At 39.7% G+C, this 23,647-nt stretch overlaps 1 protein-coding gene across 2 annotated transcripts in view; it reads right to left on the reverse strand.

Annotated features, from left to right (window-relative positions):
- Positions 1-23,647, reverse strand: part of LOC142200507 (cadherin-6-like) — a 276,070-nt gene that overhangs the window by 203,680 nt on the left and 48,743 nt on the right. Inside the window, exon 2 of one of the 2 annotated variants that reach the window (XM_075270925.1) lies at positions 22,518-22,650. The gene's annotated coding sequence lies outside the window, so the exon portion shown is untranslated. Of the gene's footprint in view, positions 1-15,313; positions 15,446-22,517; positions 22,651-23,647 lie in introns of those variants that run through there. The other variant, XM_075270926.1, reaches the window with a different exon arrangement.

Consider the following 23,647-nt stretch of genomic DNA (forward strand, 5'->3'; position numbering starts at 1 on the left):
AGAAAGACATATAGATAGATAGACAGACAGACGACACTATAGATGTGTAAGAGCCCGTCAGTCATCCTAAACCCACAATTTGCAGCATAGTTATTGCTTATGAACGAACAATGTAGTTGGATACACTTGCATAGATTGTCAACCACACTACACACTAAGATACCGATTGTTTACTTCAACAAGGTCAGATATACATCAACAGAAAAGTCTCTGAGAGTCGATTTAACACAATCTGCATGGGGTCACTCACTGTTACTCATGAACACACCAAACTGGATTGTCCTTATATCCTACAACAAGTGACTCTACAAAATAACCATAGAAAAACTCTGCGAGCACGTGGCTCTGCTTAGCCCTTTTGTAAGAAACGGGGCATGAAAGGTGTTATCACTGAACAAACAATGAAAGAAGTTCACTGGAACACATAGGAATCATCACTTTGTAGGTGACGCATCAAGCTTGCTCTTTAGAAGACGTCATAGAGGTGTTGATACAAAACCACTAGACGTGAACTGACAAAGTGGCAGGCAGACACGTCTATATACAGATTGGCCTAGCCATTGGAGACCCGGTGTAAGGCTGTAGCTGATGCAGAACCGGACTAAACCTTGCCTATACTAAGGAGATACAGAGTAGGATACATGGATAGGCATATACCTAACATATAATGTTATACATGCCAACTTCCCAATTTAACCATTCTCATCCATAACAATGATATAGCACAAAACATACCAATGAAGAGCAAAACTAACTATCACCAAGAGCTACCTCACTCCAGTAAGAAGTTTCTTTACCCAAGAAAGCGCAACAACATTCAATCTTCTGAGGGACATCTCAAACTATACCTGCATCTATCAACCATCACAGAATGGGAAAGAGGTCTAAAATACATACCTACCTTAGGTAGATAAATCAAAAAGATGGTTGATAGACAGACAAAAATAGATAGAAAGGTGGTAGATAGATAAATGAATCAATGATGATCGGGGACAGCTTTCGGTCAGGCAGGACCCTGTGCAGAATTTGTTTGTGATGCCCATCACTCGTCATAAGATAAAGTCCTTGTCCAGTCTCTCCTTTCCCTTTTTGAATCTAATCCAATTCCACCTCATAGTATTCTTATATCTTGGTGAAGTAACTGTGTTTTCATTTATGTTACTTTCTTAATATTCTGCAGGTACACAGTAACATATCTCTCTTTAGCTTTGCTGATGATATTACCCTCCTTAAAGGGGTTGTTCATGAAATACAGATATTTTCCTGTGGGCTGGAAAGGTAAAAAAAAAACAAAACAAAAAAACACGTCTCCAGTGCTCCAGGGTCATCTGCCACTGTATTTTTCTGTGGCACCCTAGGTCTTGTTCTGGTGGAAGTCCTCACTACATGTGACTGTTGTGGCCAATCAGCGGCCTAAAAGAAGTACCCAGAATGTCGTCATTGGCTTCAGTGGTCATTTATGGCTTTGACAGGCCCTTGAATGGCACCCTGAAATTTACAAAGTGTGTAGAACAATATACTACAACTATATATAGTAGAATAGGCTATCAATAAAAAGAAACTTATATAACCCTTTAAGTTCGGGTCAAAACACCTGACATTTAGTGCTATAATCCTGGAAATCCTAGATCCATTATGGCAGTGTCCAGAATGCCTAGGTTTACACTGTGGCAGTTTTTGTATGAATCCACACCAAAATCCGCAACAGAAATGTTCATGCCTTTCGCAGGAAAGCTTCTATTTCCATTCATTTTGATGGAGCATCAGGGCGGTATTTGCCTGAAGATCAAACAGGCCATTTCTTTTTTTCAAGTTATTTGAAAAGGACACATCTCCCTCCCATTCAAAAGGAGTGGATGGCAGATTGTTTTGTAGCAAAATCTGCCATGAACAATGCGAACTTACCCTAAGTGCTCATTTGTTCAGGACCTCCTTGATGCCCTTTTGCCAATTACTGAGTGTAGGAGACAGGAGGAAAATAGAAATTGTACAGTCTGTGTGCCACAAGCTTCTGAGCGCTGCATCAGCACCCTATAGCTAGAATAGAATTATGCAGTTCAAAAGAGCACAGGGGAACAGAGCACCCAAAGACCCATTTGGATCCCCTTTACTATGTGGCGGCTGACGCTCTGTGTGACAGCATAGACTGCATATAATAGAAAAATGACAAACTGACAAACAGAATTGAATCTTAAATTTCGAACTACATATTACAGTTACTCTATAGAGAATAAGCAAAACTAAGAAATAAGGTCTAATCTATTTACTACTCTATAGTCTACACAAAAAGTTCTATTAAGTTATAACCACATTTTTATCCCTATGACCTAATGGAGATGTCTCTCTGGGGAGGGCAGGTTATACCACATTTTTTGGAACTGTCCCTTAGTTCGTGCATTCTCTACGGAGGTTAATGTATAACTGATGAGCTCTTTCTCCAGAGTGTCCTGTTTGATCCTCTCATCTACCTGCTTAAGTTACCCCCCAACAAAAAGACCTCTACACAGTCTAGATTCTTCCTGGATCTTTTTGCAGCTGCTAAAACACTTGTGGTCCTCAACTGGAAGAGTGTACATCCTCCTACTGGCCCAGCCTTTGTGGACAAGTCAAGGACGTGCGCAGTCTTGAGTCTCTTACTGCTACACTTCACAACACAATAGATTACTTCCAGTCCATCTGGTCTCTGTGGGAAGCTTATTGCATACTTCACAGTCTCTGATCCCCCTATCTCCACACTTTTGAATTTGCACAAGAAATTGTTCTCCCATCAAGTCTTTTCTGAGCACTCTTTCATTATTGCAAGTTTGTGTAATGTTTTTGTAGTCCCACTTAGTAGGAAACCAACCATCATAGAAAATGAATTTTCTTCTTATTTAAATAATTGGTTCACAAACCAGTTTTTGAGCACAATATGAGGCTTGCATGTCCATGTGGGTTGCGTTCTGCAGGATGTTCCTGGTCTGAACAGCAACAGCAACCTGATGGTGAAAAAGAAATCCTTGGCACATTTAAAGGAACATGAAGCCTAAAATAAGCAATAAATACAAACAATAAGTAAAGCTGCCCTGCCATATTTCTGAAACATGATGTGTAAAAACCCTGAAGATGATCGTCACCATCTTTGACTACATAGTGCCTGAGGGATAGTCCTAGTCCGGGAGATGTGTCTTAAAAGCCTTTTTGTCCTAATGCAGACAGGGCACAGTAAGATGGCTCCTACTAAGGACAAGACTGAATTTCTGGGACACACAGAAAATATCTTTGTATATTGTTTAGTTTTAATTCAATACAAGATAAAAAATTACAAGAGTAATGAATAGAGATGAGCGAGTAGTATTCGATCAAGTAGGTATTCGATCGAATACTATGGTATTCGAAACATTTGTACTCGATCGAATACTACTCGCTATGAAATGGAATGGAAAAATTTGATGCAGAACCAGCGTTGATTGGCCAAATGCTATACAGTCGGCCAATCAACGCTGGTTCTTCTCCTACTTTTAGAAGTCTTCCTGGGCAGAGCTGACTGTGCATGCCCACGCTACCAGAAAATGGCCGCTTTGACTGTAAGCGGCCATTTTCTTGTAGTGCGGGCATGCGCCGTCAGCTCTGCCCAGGCCCGATGCCTGGCAGAGTGACTTCAGAGCCAGAAGACGCCACGGGGATGCTGCACGGAGAAGACTTCTCGGAGAATCCAGCCTGACCCTCACTAGTGGACTTGGTAAGTTCAATTTGATCGAATGTTGCCTACCCCTGAAACGAGCATTTTTTTCCCCATAGAGTATAATAGGATTCAATATTCGATTTGAGTAGTTGAATATTGAGGGGCTATTCGAAACGAATATCGAATCTCGAATATTTCACTACTCACTCATCTCTAGTAATGAAGTATATCCAGAGCACATGACCATCTGTCAGCTGTTTGTTCTTCCAATAAAAAGAAGCCCAATTAGCATTAAAGAGGTCCAGTAAGGCTTTGAGCCCAATTTGTGTGCACCAGTAGCAGGAAATGTCAAAAGGGGCCTCGAGTGGTCAACAGCATTAAGGGATAAAAATGGTTACATATGACAGAATGAAAAAACCTTGTTCCATCAATATTGAATACTTATTTTAATTAGAATCACAGTTTCGGTTATTAAGAATTTATTTAAGAAATACTGTACTAATAAAGAGAAAGAAAAAAAAAGATTGTAGGAAATGAGAGATTTATTCCTCCAGGTTTTTTCAATTTAAGTGATATGACAGCGGACATGGGGGATTCATTAATGTGCAATGGCTGAATGTGATCCCATGACAGATGGCATTGCAAGGCAGGTAATGAGTTATGATACTTTAATGAAACAGACCCCCAGGATCTGGCCCTTTTGTACTAAGCAGTCTTCTGCCAAAGGATATCTTGTAGGCTATTTTTGTCACTCCTCAATGTGTTCCAGTGCCAGAGGGGCTCTTGTAGCACAAGTCTACTTAGTACAGTAAATACAAGCCATGACTTCTAAAGGGATTACATTGTGCCAACAAGTACTAGTTACCATCAAGGAAAATACTCAGACTTTTAGTAATCACTATTGAGGAATTTTCCATATTCTCTCTTTTATCGCTAAATAAGGACACAATATTGCTTAGTCATTATTAACTATATCAAGCGGGACTCTAATGTGCAATAATGGAGGCAAACCATACACATACATTATATACTGACACGCAGCACACTGGCAAGCAAATCATTTAAGATTTTCTAGTCCATTAGGTCATAAAGACAAACTCCTGTGCTGGAGGAAGACAGTCAACGTGCTTTTTTTTATTTTGGGTTATCTGTAGCAAACAATTTTTATTCTGTTCGTGAAAAATTAATATTTGGTTGCAGTAATGATAAATTATTATTTGTATTAATATGGCGCAGTATAACCTTGATGAAAGAAGGTAAAGGGGAGACATGATTAAATCCTTCATATATGGTAAAGGTATAAAAAAGAACACAAGAACAAGGGGGCACAATCTGAAATTAGAAGGAGATCGCAAACAATGCAGGGAATATTATATCACTGAAAGAGTAGTCGAGTCTTTGAACAAACCTGATAATAACTTAATTTGAGCATGGCTGGGATAACCACATGTCTATCCTAAAATAAAATGGTAATAATAAAAGGGCAGAGTAGATAGACTATATAGCGTCCATATGGACCAAGTGGTGATGTTAAACAAATCTTATCACCAAATGCAAAGTTCAACTCTGGGGTCAGTAACCAAAATTCCATTGTTTACCAGTCCCAAGGAAATGTTGGAGCCGACATGTTGGAGTTTATGCGCTGCCTGGATTAGAAGTGGATTAGGGACACAGATGCTTCTCGCAATAGTCTTTTGGCACCGTATTGCTTTGTGCAGGCATCTTTGAGAAGCTGGAACACTGTGTGTGTATGATTAGGACACAGATGCTGAAACCAGTAGGCATCCATCAGACATAATGTACAACCAGCCAGGAATGGGTATGAGGAAATTCTGATGAGTACAGGGGTGGGAAGTAAAAATACAAGTGTTGTTTGAGAAGGTAGGTTTAATTGAACAGAGAAAGAGAGTAGTTTTTGTTGGCCATCCTACTGTTATTTAAACGTCTTTATATTAGGTCCCTTAAATCTAGATGCCCTGTTCTTTTAGTCTATGTCCCCTGAAGAACCTCCTGCGACAATGCAACTTTGCGTATATTAATAATCTGAGGGATGACTTTCTGCAGCTAGGTCTCACTCATTTTATACTAAAAGACACCTTAACCTGAAGTTATAGGGATAGTGTGGCGACACATAAAGAAATAACTATATTATAAGACTTGCATGGTTCCTAACTAAGAGTCCCCTGCATTAAGGATACAATGGGGTAGATTTAATAATACTGTCTAAAACATAGATAGTGTAATCTTAAGGTCCTAATAGATGCGCTGATAAACAGGGCTATTATCAGTAATAGTGAGTGAGTAATATCAGTAAGTGCTACAAGGAAAGTTAATTGCCAATAGCAGCTTTGTCTTATACACATAGATTGTAAGCCCTTGCAGGCAGGGCCCTCTACCCCATTGTGCCAGTTGGTCAATGTTAGTATTTAGAGATGAGTGAACACTAAAATGTCCGAGGTTCGAAATCCGATTCGAACAGCCGCACACTGTTCGACTGTTCGAATGGATTTCGAACCCCATTATAGTCTATGGGGGGAATTTCTCGTTTCAGGAGTACACAAAATTCGATAAAATTATACTTACCAAGTCCACGAGTGACGGTCAGGCTGGATTCTCCTTGAAGTCTTCTCCCGGCGCAGCGCCCCCGCGGCGTCTTCCAGCTGGAATTCACTCTGCCTAGGCATCGGGGCCTAGGCAGAGCCGACTGCGCATGCGCGGTCGGCTCTGCCTGGCCCGACGCCTGAGTAGAGCCAACTGCGCATGCGAGGGCATGCCCGCGCATGCGCAGTCGCCTCTGCCTAGGCCGGATGCCTAGGCAGAGTGAATTCCAGGTGGAAGACGCAGCGGGCAAGCTGCACGGAGAAGACTTCTAAAGGTAAGAGAAGAACCAACGTTGATTGGCAGAATGCATTCTGCCAATCAACTCTGGTTTTGCATCGAACCTTAAACTTTGAACAGCCAGTAGTGTTCGATCGAGTACGAGTATTTTGAATACCGTAGTATTCGATCGAACACTTACTTGATCGAACACTACTCGCTCATCTCTATTAGTATTATATTTGTTTTGTATATTTTGTGCACTGTACGTAAACCCTCAAATGTAAAGCACCATGGAATTAATAGTGCTATATAAATAACCATTATTATTATTATTATTATTATTATTATTAATAATAATAATAATACACATCACCTTGTGTGATCAAGACAGGATAATCCATACAGCCAAAAGGGGGAGGGAGAGGGTGGTGGCAGCAGTTGAGATCATTCCACCACCATTGAGTTTACATTGGCCTTAAAACGGCATCAGCATTTTTATTTTGGTCCCAACTAGGCTAATAATTCAGTGGACCTGTCCCCAAAAATGGTGATCTTAAAAAGGGCAAAAGAGTATGATAGCTGACACTCCCTAAGTTTTATAAAAAGGCTATCATCATCATCAAAGAAAGTAGTTTGGACAATATAAAGGAATGAAAAAAAAACAGATTCCCCTTTGGTATTACATAAAAAGCTATAATAAAAACATAACAAAAGACATTTCTTACGCTGCTATAAGCTCTCGGTATACAACATTGTCTCTTTTCCCTGGTTAAACACAGACTAAACACTTCCTAATGAAAGTAATTGCATTTGATACATGTCATTATACTGTTAGTCCTTTTGTTCTGAACTTGAAGAGCTATTGTTCACATTTATCTCCAAAAACACAGGAAAAGATACATTGTTATGTTTTTATTGTATTGCAATCGATCCTAAACAACAAGTATTTAGCTGGCTAAAAAGATCATATTAACTCTTTCCTGTGCATTTTGCTTCCTGTTTAAATTTTAGATATGGTATATACTTACTTTATATGCATCTTTTTTACAATTACAGTTTATGCACTGTCAATGTATATGTATATATGTATTGATATACAGAGAATGTCAAGGATGCCTCAATGACTGCAAAGCAATGACTGCAAAGTGCCAGCTCCTGCGACTGCAAAGCAAGCATATGCTTGACAGTTGCCACGAGGAGTCTATGCTGGTAGGTACGAGGAGTATATCCAGGTAGGTACGAGGAGTCTATAGTGGTAGGTGCGAGGTGTCTATGCTGGTAGGTACGTGGAGTCTATGCTGGTAGGTACGAGGAGTCTATGCTGGTAGGTACGAGGAGTCTATGCTGGTAGGTACGAGGAGTATATCCAGGTAGGTACGAGGTGTCTATGCTGGTAGGTACGAGGAGTCTATGCTGGTAGGTACAAGGAGTATATCCAGGTAGGTACGAGGTGTCTATGCTGGTAGGTGCGAGGTGTCTATGCTGGTAGGTACGTGGAGTCTATGCTGGTAGGTACGAGGAGTCTATGCTGGTAGGTACGAGGAGTCTATGCTGGTAGGTATGAGGAGTCTATGCTGGTAGGTACGTGGAGTCTATGCTGGTAGGTACGAGGAGTCTATGCTGGTAGGTACATGGAGTCTATGCTGGTAGGTACGAGGAGTCTATGCTGGTAGGTATGAGGAGTCTATGCTGGTAGGTACGAGGAGTCTATGCTGGTAGGTACGTGGAGTCTATGCTGGTAGATACATGGAGTCTATGCTGGTAGGTACGAGGAGTCTATGCTGGTAGGTACGAGGAGTCTATGCTGGTAGGTACGTGGAGTCTATGCTGGTAGGTACGTGGAGTCTATGCTGGTAGGTACGTGGCGTCTATGCTGGTAGGTACGTGGAGTCTATGCTGGTAGGTACGTGGAGTCTATGCTGATAGGTACGTGGAGTCTATGCTGGTAGGTATGTGGAGTCTATGCTGGTAGGTACGTGGAGTCTATGCTGGTAGGTACGTGGAGTCTATGCTGGTAGGTACGTGGAGTCTATGCTGGTAGGTACGTGGAGTCTATGCTGGTAGGTATGTGGAGTCTATGCTGGTAGGTACATGGAGTCTATGCTGGTAGGTATGTGGCATCTATGCTGGTAGGTACGTGGAGTCTATGCTGGTAGGTACGTGGAGTCTATGCTGGTAGGTACGTGGAGTATATGCTGGTAGGTACGTGGAGTCTATGCTGGTAGGTACGTGGAGTCTATGCTGGTAGGTACGTGGAGTCTATGCTGGTAGGTACGTGGAGTCTATGCTGGTAGGTACGTGGAGTCTATGCTGGTAGGTATGTGGAGTTTATGCTGGTAGGTACATGGAGTCTATGCTGGTATGCTGTGTTAGGTTTTCATCAAAAGTGGTTCTGTGCATTATGGCAGTTCTGTGCAGTTTGGCCTCTTCTGCCCAAAGGACATTGTTGCAGAAGTAATTTTTGTCAATTAACTTAATGAATGATTTTAATAAATAAAAGATAAATCTAAAAAATTTAGTGCAACCACTCTTTACCTTTAAAAAGACATTTCAATTCTTCTAGGTAAATTTACACACAGTTTTTGAAGGAACTTGACAAGGAGGTTGTTTTAAACATCTTGGAGAAGTCACCACAGGTCTTCTGTGGATGTAGGCTTGCTTAGAACCTTCTTCATGCATCTTCATGTTTCTTCATGTAATCTCAGACAGACCATCAGATATTAAGATCAGGGCAGTGCGAGGGCTATATCATAACTTCCAGGATATCCAATCCAAATATTGATTGGATTTAGATTTCTCTTTCTCATTCACTTTATAAAAAAAATGATTAACACTTCTATTTTTTTAAAGCATTCTTACTTTGCAGAATTTTTCCACACCTGCTGAAAACATTTGCAGGGGGCTGTGAGCAGCTTCAACTAGTCATGAAGTCATCACTCTAATTCATGCCCTGTGAGGCCAGGGACATGTCAGTTGCACCTTACAGGGTGAGATTTAGTGCAACGACTGAATGACTAAATGTAGCTACTTCCCATCCACTGTGACTAGTTAAGATAAACTGTCATAAGATTTGATGCTGAGACTAGTTTACATTAGAAAAACCACCTAAGTTCCTTTGCATTCTGATTTTGCCTGGTTTTTGATAAATAATGATATGGCGTAATTTTTCATATGTTGCTCATCTGAGGTTGTATTTATCTAAGTTTAAGACCTTCTAAGCACCATATGTTTCTTATTATGTCCTGATATATAATACCATATAAGTCAAAGAGGCTGAACTTAGTTTTTCTCGTGACTGTCACAAATATTAAAAATATACAAAAACTTATAATTAGTCTAAGGCCCTATGTGGGGTTCCGCAGCCAAAAAGCATTGCATATTTTTCTGCAGTGCTTTTCATAGAAAGTCTGCAAAGTTTCTATAGGTATAACTGACATGCTACAATTTACAAATCGCGACAGCTCTTGAAATTGCAGCATGTCTTCTGCGGATATCCCAGAATCCCATCAAACCTAGGTACTGTAAAATCATGGTTTTACCCTACGTGGGGCCCTGGCTGTAAAGAGTTTTTCTGCCAGATGGATATGGCTGCTCGGCCAATCAATGGGTGAGGTTGGTGACTACTGTGGCCAGTAACTGACTGAGAAGTATTTCCTGTGTCAATACAGGACCAGGAAGAAGATACCAGAGAGGAACTCTCTGGAATAGCAGTTGCAAATGATCTTTGAGGTATCATTGTTTTGAAAATGTTATTATGTCATGCTGACCATTTTAGAAATGAAATATATATAGCAGAAAACTCCTTTAAGTATGAATAATATTCTGCCATTTCCACTGCTGTGCAGAAATAATCCTTCAACCAGCCTTGAAAAAGAAAGTATTTATAGAGGTAAATAAATTAGAATGTAGAAGGGGCATTACCTCTACTCCCTGAGTCACCCTTGAGTGTATGTTTTGGAGATCTGCTGACACCAGTTCAGATTATTCCATCAATTGCAGACGGATGAATGTGTCAGAATGATTCATTCCCTGCTTGATAATCTCTTTGTCACCACTGAGGTCTAAAGATTAAGGTTACTTCTCTGTTTGATACGTATATGTCATCACAAAGATAATAATGCAAGTTTCAGATTAGTTTATTTCTTATTTTATTTACTCATACATTTTATTTTATTAAACATTCCAAAAAAGCAAAACTGATTTTTTTTCTCCATACATCAATTGTTATCACTGATGCCAAGACGTTCTATTATAGGCTTCATATGCCTTTGTACCATATAAGAATCTATGTTTTTTTATAAACTGTGAAGACTAAATACCCATAAATGAATTTATGGGAATTTAGCTTGTTAATGATATGAATATTAAAAGACATTTATATTTTATATTATATTATAGGTAAGGTCAAAGACTTGTCTACCGGTTCTTTACATTAAAGGGATTTTCAGGACAAATTACAGTAATGACCTATAATGACCATCAATATCAGATTGGTGAGGGCTTGACACCAGGAACCCACTCTGGCCAGCTGCCACTATAAGGAAAACAGAGCCAGAAAGCATATAGCTCTGTTCTCTGTATAGTGACTGTGCTGAGTTATGCAAAGACCACTCTAGCATTCGGGGTTCTGTTCTTCAGGTCCGCATGGGGTCCTGAAAGACGGAAACCCTGTCCGCTTAAAAAATGGTTACACATGGAAACGCGAGGATCAGATATACTATAATGGGATCCAGCGGGTTTTCCAACGATTTTATACTGAAAGTGGCACAGAGAAAAGTCTGTGGCAGAGTCTCCTACAGAGACTCCAATGCTCATGTGAATCAAGCCTTACTGTAGCTTAGATTCTATAAAATTGAATGGGAGTTGAACTGCAGTAACTCAGCACAGCCTAACCCTCAGTCTATTGTGTACATGCATTTGCGTATTATCTGATCTGCTCCAGGCAGTGTGATGACACACTGGATGGAAATACACACTTAATCCAAATTGGCAGTTTGCTACTTTTAAACATGCCGAAAAAAGAAAATCTAATTTGTCGCAAAATTCTAAAACAACGAGAGCTATGAAGGTAGCCAGAAGTCAACAGACAGGACAGGACAGCTTAAGAGCTGCTGAAACGCCGGAACAGGCAAACAATCGACGGCAGCAATTTGCTGAATATAGGCGGATCATCGATGTCAACAACACGCAGATGAAGTCATGCGCAGAGGCTAGTAAAGAATAAACAGCAGTTGTACCTTGACATTACATGCAAACCACATCAATACAAAGTGTATATATTTGCCACGGAACAGTTCTCATGAAAACCTGTAATGTTTTTATTTTGTATTTAACCTTGAAATTCTATGGGATACACAGTTTACTTGACATCCATTTTTTATTATTTTAAAGTCACTATGTTAGGAAATATTTTCTAAACAATAAATTATGGACTCAACCCACATTCACATAACTGAGTTTCAGCTGGATTTACTGGTACCTGTACGGATTATAGTACAGGACAGTATGTTGTAGGGACTCCTACCAGCTAATCCAGCCAACACATGGACTGAGTTTGCAGGATAATATGTATAATTTCCATAAAAAGCCAAATGCTCCTTACTCTGCAATTGTTTACCACCCTTTAGGAGCATGTTACAGGTGAAATACATTTTGTGGATCTTATGTAGCTTGTTTAAAATCTCAAGTCTGACATCTCACAAACTGAAATAAATGTATAAGGAAAATGGCAAACCTCAAAATGAGAAAATGAAATCAATTTGTGGGAGCTACAAGTACTATGCAAAAGTGCACTAAAGCAGGTACCAAAATACATGGTGAAGGTCTTAGGGGAAGTTCAAACGGGGTTTTTTGGTCCGGAACCTGAGGCGGATAGTCAGCTAGCCACTACTGAAAGCCGGTGCACTGCACTGGCATCCATCCGCGCACTCCCATTCATTGGGCCTAATCCAGAGGAGGGAGTGTCTTCAGGCCGAATCGCAAGGCAAAACGGCATTAAGAATGAGCGCCTCGCAAGTCGCCGCCTGGAAAAAGCTCCTGAGCGGCTCCCATTGATTTCAATGGGAGCCGTCTTTTTGGTCAGGATTTTGAGGCAAATACGGCCTCAAAATCCTGACCAAAAATCTCTGTGTGAACTTACCCTTATAGTCTTATAGAGGGATAGCTCTTTTAAATAAGAGGAACTAGATCCATGACATAAAAGAGACCTATCTATTACAGAAAATCTGTTCTAGTTCAAAGGTTTTCTCAAACAGATGGTCTTTAGTTGCGATGTTAGAAACATGTGAACAGTTCATCAATAACATGTTACTCTCTTGTATATTTTATAACAAAATTAGATATTAACATGTTATTGGTACTACAAGTAATGCAAGTTAAATCATGTAAAACATTTAGCATTTTTCCTTTGGTTCTCCTGAAGAATCACATAATCATGGTCCACCACAGGTGAACAAATGTAATCTTCCACCTATGTAGGAGGCAGCAACAAAGTTAAAAAGTCTACCATAGCTACTGTAGTCAGCAGGATGCAAACTAATATAAGCTATCTCTCAATAATGTGTATCCGCAGGTTCATCCAACTTTTATCATCAAGTGTGGTAATGCTGCCTGTAGATAGATAGATAGATAGATAGATAGATAGATAGATAGATAGATAGATAATTATATAGGCTTTCTGATTCTACTAATAAAATTGACACAAAATGGAGGTACAGTATGTCCACACAGAAAAGTGCAGTAACCGCACTTGGCCTAACCTCTGCCTCAGGGGTTATATTATAAGGTGTACTACAATTTTATATTTTAGCTGCAGTCACATTTCTAAGGGTCTTGTGTTCTCTTAGGCTTTTATCTGTGAGCCAAAGAGCGGAAACCCAGCTTTCAAATACATTTTATGAGAGTGCATAACGGTCTAACATGTAGGAGGAACAGTGGCTTTCACAGACAGGTTTAGTTTTGCCAGAGAATCATTTTCCTCAAAAGTAAAGTACATTTTGCTGCCTTCGGTCAGGACTCAGATTACTGAGTTTCTGCTTCATTGAAATCATGGACACATTAAGTGATTAGGGGCTTCTATGGTGGATTTAGTAACGTGAGATCTGTTCCACTCCTCCAGGCTTTTATAAGGTTAGGATGAAGACTTGAGAGAACTGAAAGTCAGAATTATACTTTAGATTATGGAACCTCTGGAGACAGACAGACTAAATTGGCCACATGTATGAAAAATAGACTGGAGAGAAATAGGAAAGAAGATACCATACTTAATATTGTTTTCTAGAATTAGAAGCATTAATGAAATGGGTTTTATATCTGCCTGGCAAACCTGAGACATATGCCCAATATATTATGATGGTACTCAGGACTGTGACAAATTATTATGGGTTTGCATCTTATTTTAGGCTTTAATGAATTTATTCATATAAGATACAGAATTACACTGTAAATCTTGTTTCTGCTGTGTACCATTAAAATATACAGTATGTATAACTATGAAACAAAGTTTTACAATTTGCGAGTACAAGGAATACTCATCATAAAAAGATGAGTAACTCAGAAAACACATTACATGACTTATCTTCTATTAATTCTGAGTTCCGAGCTTAATTGTGGTCCACAATACACTATCTACCAATAAATATTTGGAAACCCATGCAAATGAAGATATCTGCGGTGTCACGTCTTGTGCCATTAAATATTGTGTAGAAAACAGCATTAGCATTAGCGCATTTGCATTAGTCACATACAAGATGCACGAAGTGCAGAGTTGTCCGATTTCGAGAAAGGGGTAATAGTGGGGTACCACAGAAATGGTCGATCCCTAATAGCAAGCGAACTGAATTACCCAACATCGACAGTGGCCTATGTGATTACGAAGTAGAAGGTGAACGGTGATTGTCAGAATGTGCCCCGAGTCGGCAGACCCCCGAAACTGGGAGATAGAGACCGACGAGTGCTAACCAGAGAAACCGAACCCAACCAATGGCTCACATACACCAGGAGTTTCTACAGGCATCCAGGAGTATTGTGTCTATCAATACCATCCGTAAGGAAGCATCTGCTGGGTTCTAGCAACTATTGAATATGAATAAATGTTGTTTTTCTATTCTACCACAGGTGTCCAAATACTTATTGGTAGACAGTGTATAGGCAGTAGCTACCCAGTACAATGTAGACCACGTACATAACTCACCTTAGCCATTGTTTGACTACATGACATTTGCTGTGCATTGAGCGGGCCAACTAAACAGACGTCAGCAGGGGCCCCCGCAGTATCAGAATGGGAATGGCAGTGAGATTAATATATGAATATTGCTGCTCCTTTTTAATCCATGATGGTTCAGGGTTTTTTTTTTATTTAGGTGATAGTTCAAGGACATTAAACGAGTCTATCACTAGGCGGACAATTTGGCAGAAAATGTTGTTCAATAAGGTGACAGAATTCTAATGTAACAACACCTAAACCAAAGTGATAGTACAAATATTCCACTGAAACAATATGGCTGTCAAAAACATTTATCTGCTTTCTTGTATAAAAATAACAAAACTGGACGATAAAAAGAAACATGCTTTACACAACTTTTGCAAACAATTCCTAACAATTCTATCCATAGCAGGGCAACATAGATTCTGGAAAATATGTTCCATACCATTACCTCTGAATAAAAATAGAATAGAAAAGAAATGGGTCAAGGGAATATGTATGAATAACATACTTCTATCATAGGATTCTATAGGGACATAAGAAAGGATCGTGAAATTGTCAGATGTCACCTACCAACTATTCAAGCCAATTTAAAAAACAATTGTGCAAACCCATTTTATAATTACCCTGGAATCTTTCCATATTCTGCTTCACAATGGGCAGAACAATTCTCCCTCTTGCTGGCCACAATGGTGAGGTAAGTTTTTCATAAAAAGCTTTTGGTTCTCCCTCCACGGAGACATTTTCATGCCATCAAAGCAAAAGACTGATCCTGCTAGAATAATCTAAAGGCAAGGTAAACATGTATCAGCACTGTAGCTTAAAGCGTAATAATCCCAAAAAGGCAATGCGCTACTTTCAGTTTTTTTCAAAGGATTTACTTGTGCGATTATTCATCCATATATGAGAAGCCTCTCTTATTTAACTCATCATGAGGCTTTCCTGTCCAAGCTTTCCACTGTTGACAGTTTTACTCATTAATTGATTTCAGGAAGCGTCTAGCAACCTGTCGTAAATCCCTCAAACGCTGAAAGGATTTGTTCCAAAGAAACAGATGTGATTAAAAGACATTCGAAAGCTTTCAGAATGTAGCAAAACGTGGATGTGAAGATCTGCAAATTTATGGATCTCAATAGAGATTCTAAAAACGCTTCTTCTGGTGATATTTGAAGGTGTACTGCTTGCTATTTTATGCTTTAGCTGCAGTCATGTTGCTATGGGTCTTGTGTTCTCTTAGGCTTTCATCTGCCTATTCAATACATGACAGCACTCTAACCAGGTACACAAGACCTAATGGTTAGCCACAAGTCATAGGGGACAAAGCAACCTGCTACCTTTCTCTCCTTCCTTCCTATATATTTCTGGATGAATTTAGGATGTGAATTTCTTGTATAGTTTGTATTAATTCTTACTCTTACATACTGAATATAGGCATTCGAGTGCACATTGTACACGGCATGACTATATAAATGATAACACTGAAGCAGGTAGAGGTTGTTCAGTTTTACAGTGTATAATATGATGTCTGAATGTGAGAAGGAACAACAAAATTTCCATTTGTGCAATGTTTGCAATTACAGAAAGGAAACTCCAGCCGTGCCTCTGTTCTCAGCTTTCTTGCTGTTAGTGTTGTAGCTTTTGATATTATTGTAGTTTGTTTTCAACATGATGCTGGTTCTGGCAACAGCTAGTCTCTTGGTTTCTCACTCTCGCAGGGAATCGTTCATTGTCAGAGAGCTGCAATATGCGGCACGTATGTAAATTTGTGCACTGACATTTTCTAAAATTATGGGTTTCTCTCTAATATTTCTAACTACCCAGAACAACATTGCAGTGAAGCTATGATCAATGAAGCCAAAAATAACTTTACAAACATTATGAAGATGCAGACAGTATAAAATATTGCATATGCCAAAGAAAAGGGAAAGCTGGCAGAGCGTCACAATGTACCATCCAGCAAGAATACAGGAAGATATTTCTATGGGGCCAATGACCCAATACTTTCCACCACATACTTGACCACACTTTCCAATATATGAAACCATTCTTGTGTGTTTCTCTATACATGGACCTTAAATTGTAGCTGACTTTTGGACTAGTTTTTACCAATGCTAAAGTAGTAGGAAACATACAACAGGGAGTGATGGATAAAAATGGATCCACTCCGTTATATAAGGCCCAACAAGAAATCTTTTTTATTTGCATTTTATAATGATTCAGGCCTTGCTAAAATTAAAATCTACTTTCTCTATAGTCCACTCATATCTCAGTGAGCTTGTGGTCAAACACTGCAGCTAATCTGAAGCAGCAAAGCTGCAGTGTAACACACAGGGAATAAACAGATTATACCGGCTTCCATAGATAGGAGAATAGAATCTAGGAAAACATCCCCCTATTACATGTAGTTTGTCTTTATTATACCTAAGTAAGGTCTAATAAGTCTCTGTAGCGTCTCCCTAATGAGAGACATTACCCCTTCTGATCCTTATATCTAGTCATTTAACAATAATAGCTCTTAAACAATTTGGGCTGCTGTTACTAAGTCTCAACTTTTTGTAGGATTAGTTTTCTACTGTAATTGCCATATTCTGACAACCACTGCAGGGAAGCTATGATACTATGAGCTATGCACAACCGTTCTTTCATTATGGGGATGACTATAGTTTTTATTGACACTATGATAGGGAACATACAATTTTTTGACAATTTTTTTAAAATTCATTTTTCTAGGAGTAAGAGTTGAGAAAAAAAATGATCAATGAAGGTTTTTTGTTTTTTTTTTCACTCCATTGCTTACCATACAGGACTGTGCATTTATATTTAAAGTTGAGATATTTTTAGATGTGGTGATACCTAATATGTAGGTCTTTATTGTGTTTATTTTTATATGTAATTTTAGATGTAACTGGGGAAATTGGAACATGGCTTAATAGAAACATTACAATGCCAGGTCTGGCTACCTTCACTCGACCCCCGCCCAATATAACAATTCCCACTTCTCTCAGATGCCATGGTTAAATGCCAGTGATATTTCTCCATTCATTGGCACTGCTGGTGGGTGCTATAAACACATGACATCCACTGCGCATGTATGGCAAATAGAAGAAAGGGGTTAAAGACACAGTTCCACACTTTAATTAGCTAAAATACTGTGATGAAAAAAAACTGTGGATAATCATGAGTCTGTTATATTTGTTACCCCTCATTCCCCATGGGTCCCCATGCGGACTTCCCGAATGAAATACCGAATGCAGATGTGAATGAGGGGTAAGGGAAGCGTCCATGCTACTCCTTGCCCCTCATATCCCTGATTGATAGGCTACTGTGTATACATTTGAAGAGTCAGATGGAAGAACGATCAAAGTCCAAAAAAGTTAATTTTAAGTAAAGTCAGATTTAATATTTGGTGACTTATAACTCTACTTCTTATCAAAATTTCTTGTTGAAACTTTTATGTATTGTCACAAAACATTCAAAAATGTTGTTCTTAAAGTTTCTAGGCTTCATCCTCAGAACTGCTATCCTTCCTTGTCCCCAGAGGGAAGTTTGCTGAAGAAGTCCTGTGCAGCCTGACCATGTAAGGATTGGAGTCAGGGTCAGGCAGTGCAAAGTGACACAGCTGGGAAAGCAACACTGTGCAACTAATGACAAAAGGGGTCGCAGGCCCTGCAGCTATAACTATGCTGTAATATCTGAGATGAGGCAGACCAATGCACTTCCTAATTGAAGTGCGCCTACCACGGCTCCTAACCTTCTATCCAGCGGCTAGGATAAGGGGAGAGGAGGCCCTGAAAGTCCTAGGGACTTGAGTCACGGGGTCAAACCTAAACAGAAAGCACAGTGTAAATGCAATGCAAAACAAAAGACTAAACAGCATGGAACCAGGGAGTACCACAAGTCCCAGCAAGATACAGAAGAGAAGGCGAGGTCAGACGAGCAAGAGGTCAAGCCAGGAGATATAATAAAAGGTACCAAATCAAAAGACGAGGGATAGTCAAAAATACAAGCCGGGTCTAAAAACCAAGAAACATATGGAATACAAACAGACAGGGAATAAGACTGAGCAGGGGGACCAGGAAACACAAAGTGAATGGCTGGCAAGGATCCATGCCTGGGTGGGGATTAAATAGCAGCAGAGAACAAACCTGATGGCTAACGGCATGGAGACTGAAGGCAAGGAAAAGATTAACCCTTAATGACCTAAGCACACCCAATAGAACTCCTAACACGTCTCCCAGGGAGACGCCGCGCAGCAAGGAGACCGCGGCGACTCCGTATCCTGACAGACCACAGAATTTCTTCAAAACTTTCAAATCAGCATATTTGGCTTTGCTAATGGGCAAAAAGGAATTGTATTTTTGCTCCAAGCTTGTGCCTGTGCATGCAGCTGACTTTCTTCCTCTTGTAGTCTTCTTAAAGCCTGCTCTCTTTTTTGCCAAAACAGGACCTGTTGTCCAAGGACCATTGTAGGAAGTGCAGTACTTCATTAGTCCTTCATTCTGTGTCGCAGGACTCTGATCGCTTTTCCATCTTATGCTATATTTGCAAGCCTAATATAAACATGTACTTTGATCGCTTTTCCAACTTTTAACTGGCAGCCTATAGGTTCAAGCACCATACACTAAGGGGCACCATCATCTCAATTTGACAAATTTTAGGACCTTGATCGTTCTTCCATGTGACTCTTCATTTATATACACCCACTTATAGCACAATCAAGCACGGAGAAGTTTGAGTTTTTGCCATTTTTTGGAAGTAGTCTTATTTGCATTTCTTTCCCCAAAAACACTGCATCCAGATGCTACAGTTTAGTCAATTGTAATTTAAACACTTCTCTGCCATTTTTCCAAGTGTTGTCCCATAAACTTCTTTGTAGAGAAAAAAATGCCAGAAAAAAATCTAGACTATGTATGCAAAAAAACAGGAAGACAAAAAAGGGGCAACATAAAAGCTCAGCTTGGGCCCCCCTACCCAACTCTCTTTACAATCATTATCCATGTCTCATCGATACATTTTAGCTGTATTTACATTTTCCTTTCCTTCTTCATATGGCCTAAGACTGCCATGAAGACTTGTTCACAACAGGTCTGTGTACACAAGATTCTCATCATTGCCATCCCCTGTTGGTGACCCCCACATTCTTCCCCTCAGAATCTCTCGACTATATGCTGCAGACAAACTACTAGTTAGTCCTCTGATTTGTGGTCCTGGTAGCAGCTGTGACCACTACAAGCCCTATAGTTAGCGGAGTAAAATGAGGCCACTGAGAAACTTCAGTCACACTCACAGCTGATTCCTAGAATAAAAGGCAGAAGTGTTAGCTCAGGACTACAGCTGCCTCACAGTGTCTCCCTGCACAGCAGTTTCATCCCTTTGTCCTTTAGATACCCACTGATAAAAACAGTATCGTTTATCCTAACAATGTACCATATGTAAGAAAACCAACCTTTACATGCTCACTTCAATTGGATTCAAGTAATTTCCACCAAATGAGATCTCTATCGGACGTTTAAATAAAATTAGCTTATTGTCCTCATGTAGTACATTAAACATTGTACAGTACTTGGCACTGAACCATCTGAAAAGCAAATTTACGCTAAACATGGGTGCCAAGGAAGCACTGCACCATCAATTTTACAGCTGGCGTAACTTTTTAGGGTAATTTAAATGGATCCCTAAGGATGCTATGAGGAAAAAATAAACTCCAACCTCTAATTGTGTTTGGCACAAAATAACATTGTATTCTTTTTTTTTCTTCTTTTTAAATAAGTTTATGAAAACTAATACTAGCCAAGCATTCCACACAATATACAGTATGCAAAATTCATTTTACACATAGAAAACTTATACATATACCATATATACTCGAGTATAAGCCGAATTTTTCAGCACAGTTTTTGTGCTGAAAAAGCCCCCCTCGGCTTATACTCGAGTCAAGCAAAAAAAAAAAAAAATACTTTTTTTTTTGGAGGGGGGTCTATGACCAGCCACAATAGTATTGTATAGAATCTCCCATAAAATAGTGAAAAAAAAGAAGCTTTTAAAAAAATAATAAAAAATAAACTAAATAAAAGTTCTAAATCACTCCTTTCCCTAGAATACACAGAAAAGTAGGAAAGTACTGTGAAACACATAGACATTAGGTATCCCTGTGTCTGAAAGTGCCCGGTCTACTGAATATAGGGTATCCGCAGTGCTCCTCTTCTGTCAGGAAGGGGTTAATAGGAGCACTGCAGATTCCCTATATTCAGCCAGGCTGAATTCCAAGTGGGGGAAGAAAAAACAGTCCTCAAGCTCAGGGAAGGGGCAGACAGACAACCAAAACACCCCCTCCCCTTTCCCAGCACCCAGCAACTACTGCACCAAAAAACTCCGACCATTTTAATTTTTGAAATTTTCCAGTAGCTGCTGCATTTCCCCCCCTAGGCTTATACTCGAGTCAATAAGTTTTCACAGTTTTTTTTGTGGTATAATTAGGGGCCTCGGCTTATATTCAGGTCGGCTTATACTCGAGTATATACAGTACTTTGTTTTTCCAGATGTACTTCAGTAAACTGTCTGTGAAATGTTATAATAGCCAAGACTTCAAAAAACACATTTAGGCTAAATCCTCATGTTGGGAAAACACAGCGCTTTTCAAGTCTTTACTGCGCTTTTCTTTGCTTTTTTTTCTTTCCTCTTTTAGATATATATGGTAAACGCTAATGATTCTGCAGCTAAAATGAACAAACTGCATTTTTCAAAAATTTAAGTGTTTTGAAAAAGCAGTTCTTTTTTTCCCACAATGTGTGGATGAGATTAAGCAAAATCTCATTCACAGTACCGGAACTGTAAGATACAATTTTTTTTCCACTACATTTCCACTGCCACTTAGCCACAAGAAAATGGCCGCTTACTTACTGTGTAAGCAGCCATTTTTCTTGTGGCCGCGGGCATGCACAGTCGGCACTGGACGAGGCCTAGAAGTTTGACTCCCAGCACTGGAAGAAGATGCGTGAAGAGCCCGTTCTTTAAGGAGATGGAGGCGGCGCTGGAGAGTTCTCTCGTAGCATAGGGGACGCCCCAGTGCTGTTTGAGCGCAGGGGACCGCCCCCAGTGTTGCAAGAGAACTCATTTGTATACCGACGAAAACCGTGATTTCTATGGAACGAAGGCGCAGAGAAGACATCTAAAGGTAGGAGAAGAATAGCCCTTTTTAAGCCTATTCATACGTGTTAGTAACAAAAAAATTGCTTTTTAATGATAGGATCCCTTTAAAGGGGATGTCCCTATAATGTGTGATACTGTCTGCTCTGGTTGGGAAGCATTATTTTATATACAACTATTTTAGACATTTTAGGACAGTTTGCCATTACTCTTTAAAGTGTACCTAAGGTTTCAACAAACTGCATGACGACTAACACAATATTTCTGGCCATTATATGTCTTGTATTCTGCATTGTCAGCAGTATTTCCCTCTGTAAGCTCCATCTGTAATTCTCAGCTGTCTTAGAGGGGCTGGTGGAGACAAGCTACTTTGATGTCCCCCATACACTGCACACAGAAAGTAGAGAAAAAACTGTTCTCTATCGCTTTCTCTCTTTGAAAATGACAAACATTTGTAATGTGCTTTTCTCATGGGGACTCAATGCACAAGGAACATTGGGGAGTTAGTGGCTGCCATAAAGTCACTCATCCTCAACCCCCACAACGGTCAGCTATTTGGTTTTTTCTACTCAAAAATTGATCATTTTCTTTCACTCAGCCATCAACATAGTCATGCAGGACATTCTAAACATGGAGTAACCAGCACTGATGTGTATAAAAACTTGGATTGAGACACAAACTTACTATTCAGCTGCAGTAGCTTCTGTGTGTAGTCTGTCGGACCCATTCAGTTCCTGCTCATGGCGTCCTCTCCTGTAATCCGTTACCTCTGTAATCTCCAGTCTAGGTAACTCTAGCAAGAAGGAAGCATTTTTCTCTGAAAAAGATATATTACAAAGTTTCTTAAACTCACTTCTACTATTGATACAGAGTTATTATCTGAAATGAAACTGTTGCCACATCAGTGGCTGCGGCTTCTGCTATCTTTCCTCTATGCTTTATACTACAGCTCAATCTGTTGATACTGGCTTTGTATTTAATGTCCACAATATCAGAAATGCAGAGCATAGACGGATGTTTTCCATTACAAGGATACAACTAAATTGACATTGAAGAGATTATCAGGTAATTGCCACGTTTAAACTGTGCTTAATAAAATGGTTGGCATGGTTAAGATTATTGATTTGTCCTTTAAATGACCAAGTTTACGGCTCTATCTCCTTATTATCTATACAGATTTATCCTTTAGGATTCTGGAAATACATGGAGATTACTACTATCAGAGTGTCAATATTAGCTTTAAATTACATTTACCAATGACTACTATTAGAGTGGCAATACAGGTTGTCAACTAGATTTACCAGAAACAGATATAACTGGGAAACAACTTTACTAAAGAGGATGATTCCTTCAACTTTAGTCAACCATTTGATTTAGAACTGCACTAAACCTTTATAAAGAAATTACGGAATACCTTTACCTTCAAAGGGAGTCGATCGCTATGAAAAATGGTTTTGAGCTAAACACAAGTCTGAATAGCCTTTAAAAAGGCTATTCTACTACTACCTTTACTCTTTACGTTCTCCTTGCTGTTTCTTTTTAACCCACTTTATTTCTTTATGCTAATTAATCTTACTGAGCACCCTGGGAGTTCCCCAGGGCTTCCGAGCACCCCCCACGTCATACCTTTAATCCTGCCCCTCCACTGCTTGTGCTCCATCTGCCCTCTCCCTCCCCGGATATTGAGCTGCGCTGTTCAAGTTCAAATCTCAGTTCTTAGTTCAAAGCTCACCAAAATGGCCGTTCAGATATGAGCAGTAGCGCATGTCCAAGCGGCCAGTTTGGTGTAGTTCTCAGAGAACTGAGCACTGAGA

The sequence above is a fragment of the Leptodactylus fuscus genome, chromosome 4 (genome assembly GCF_031893055.1).
Source record: "Leptodactylus fuscus isolate aLepFus1 chromosome 4, aLepFus1.hap2, whole genome shotgun sequence".
Lineage (NCBI taxonomy): Eukaryota > Metazoa > Chordata > Amphibia > Anura > Leptodactylidae > Leptodactylus > Leptodactylus fuscus.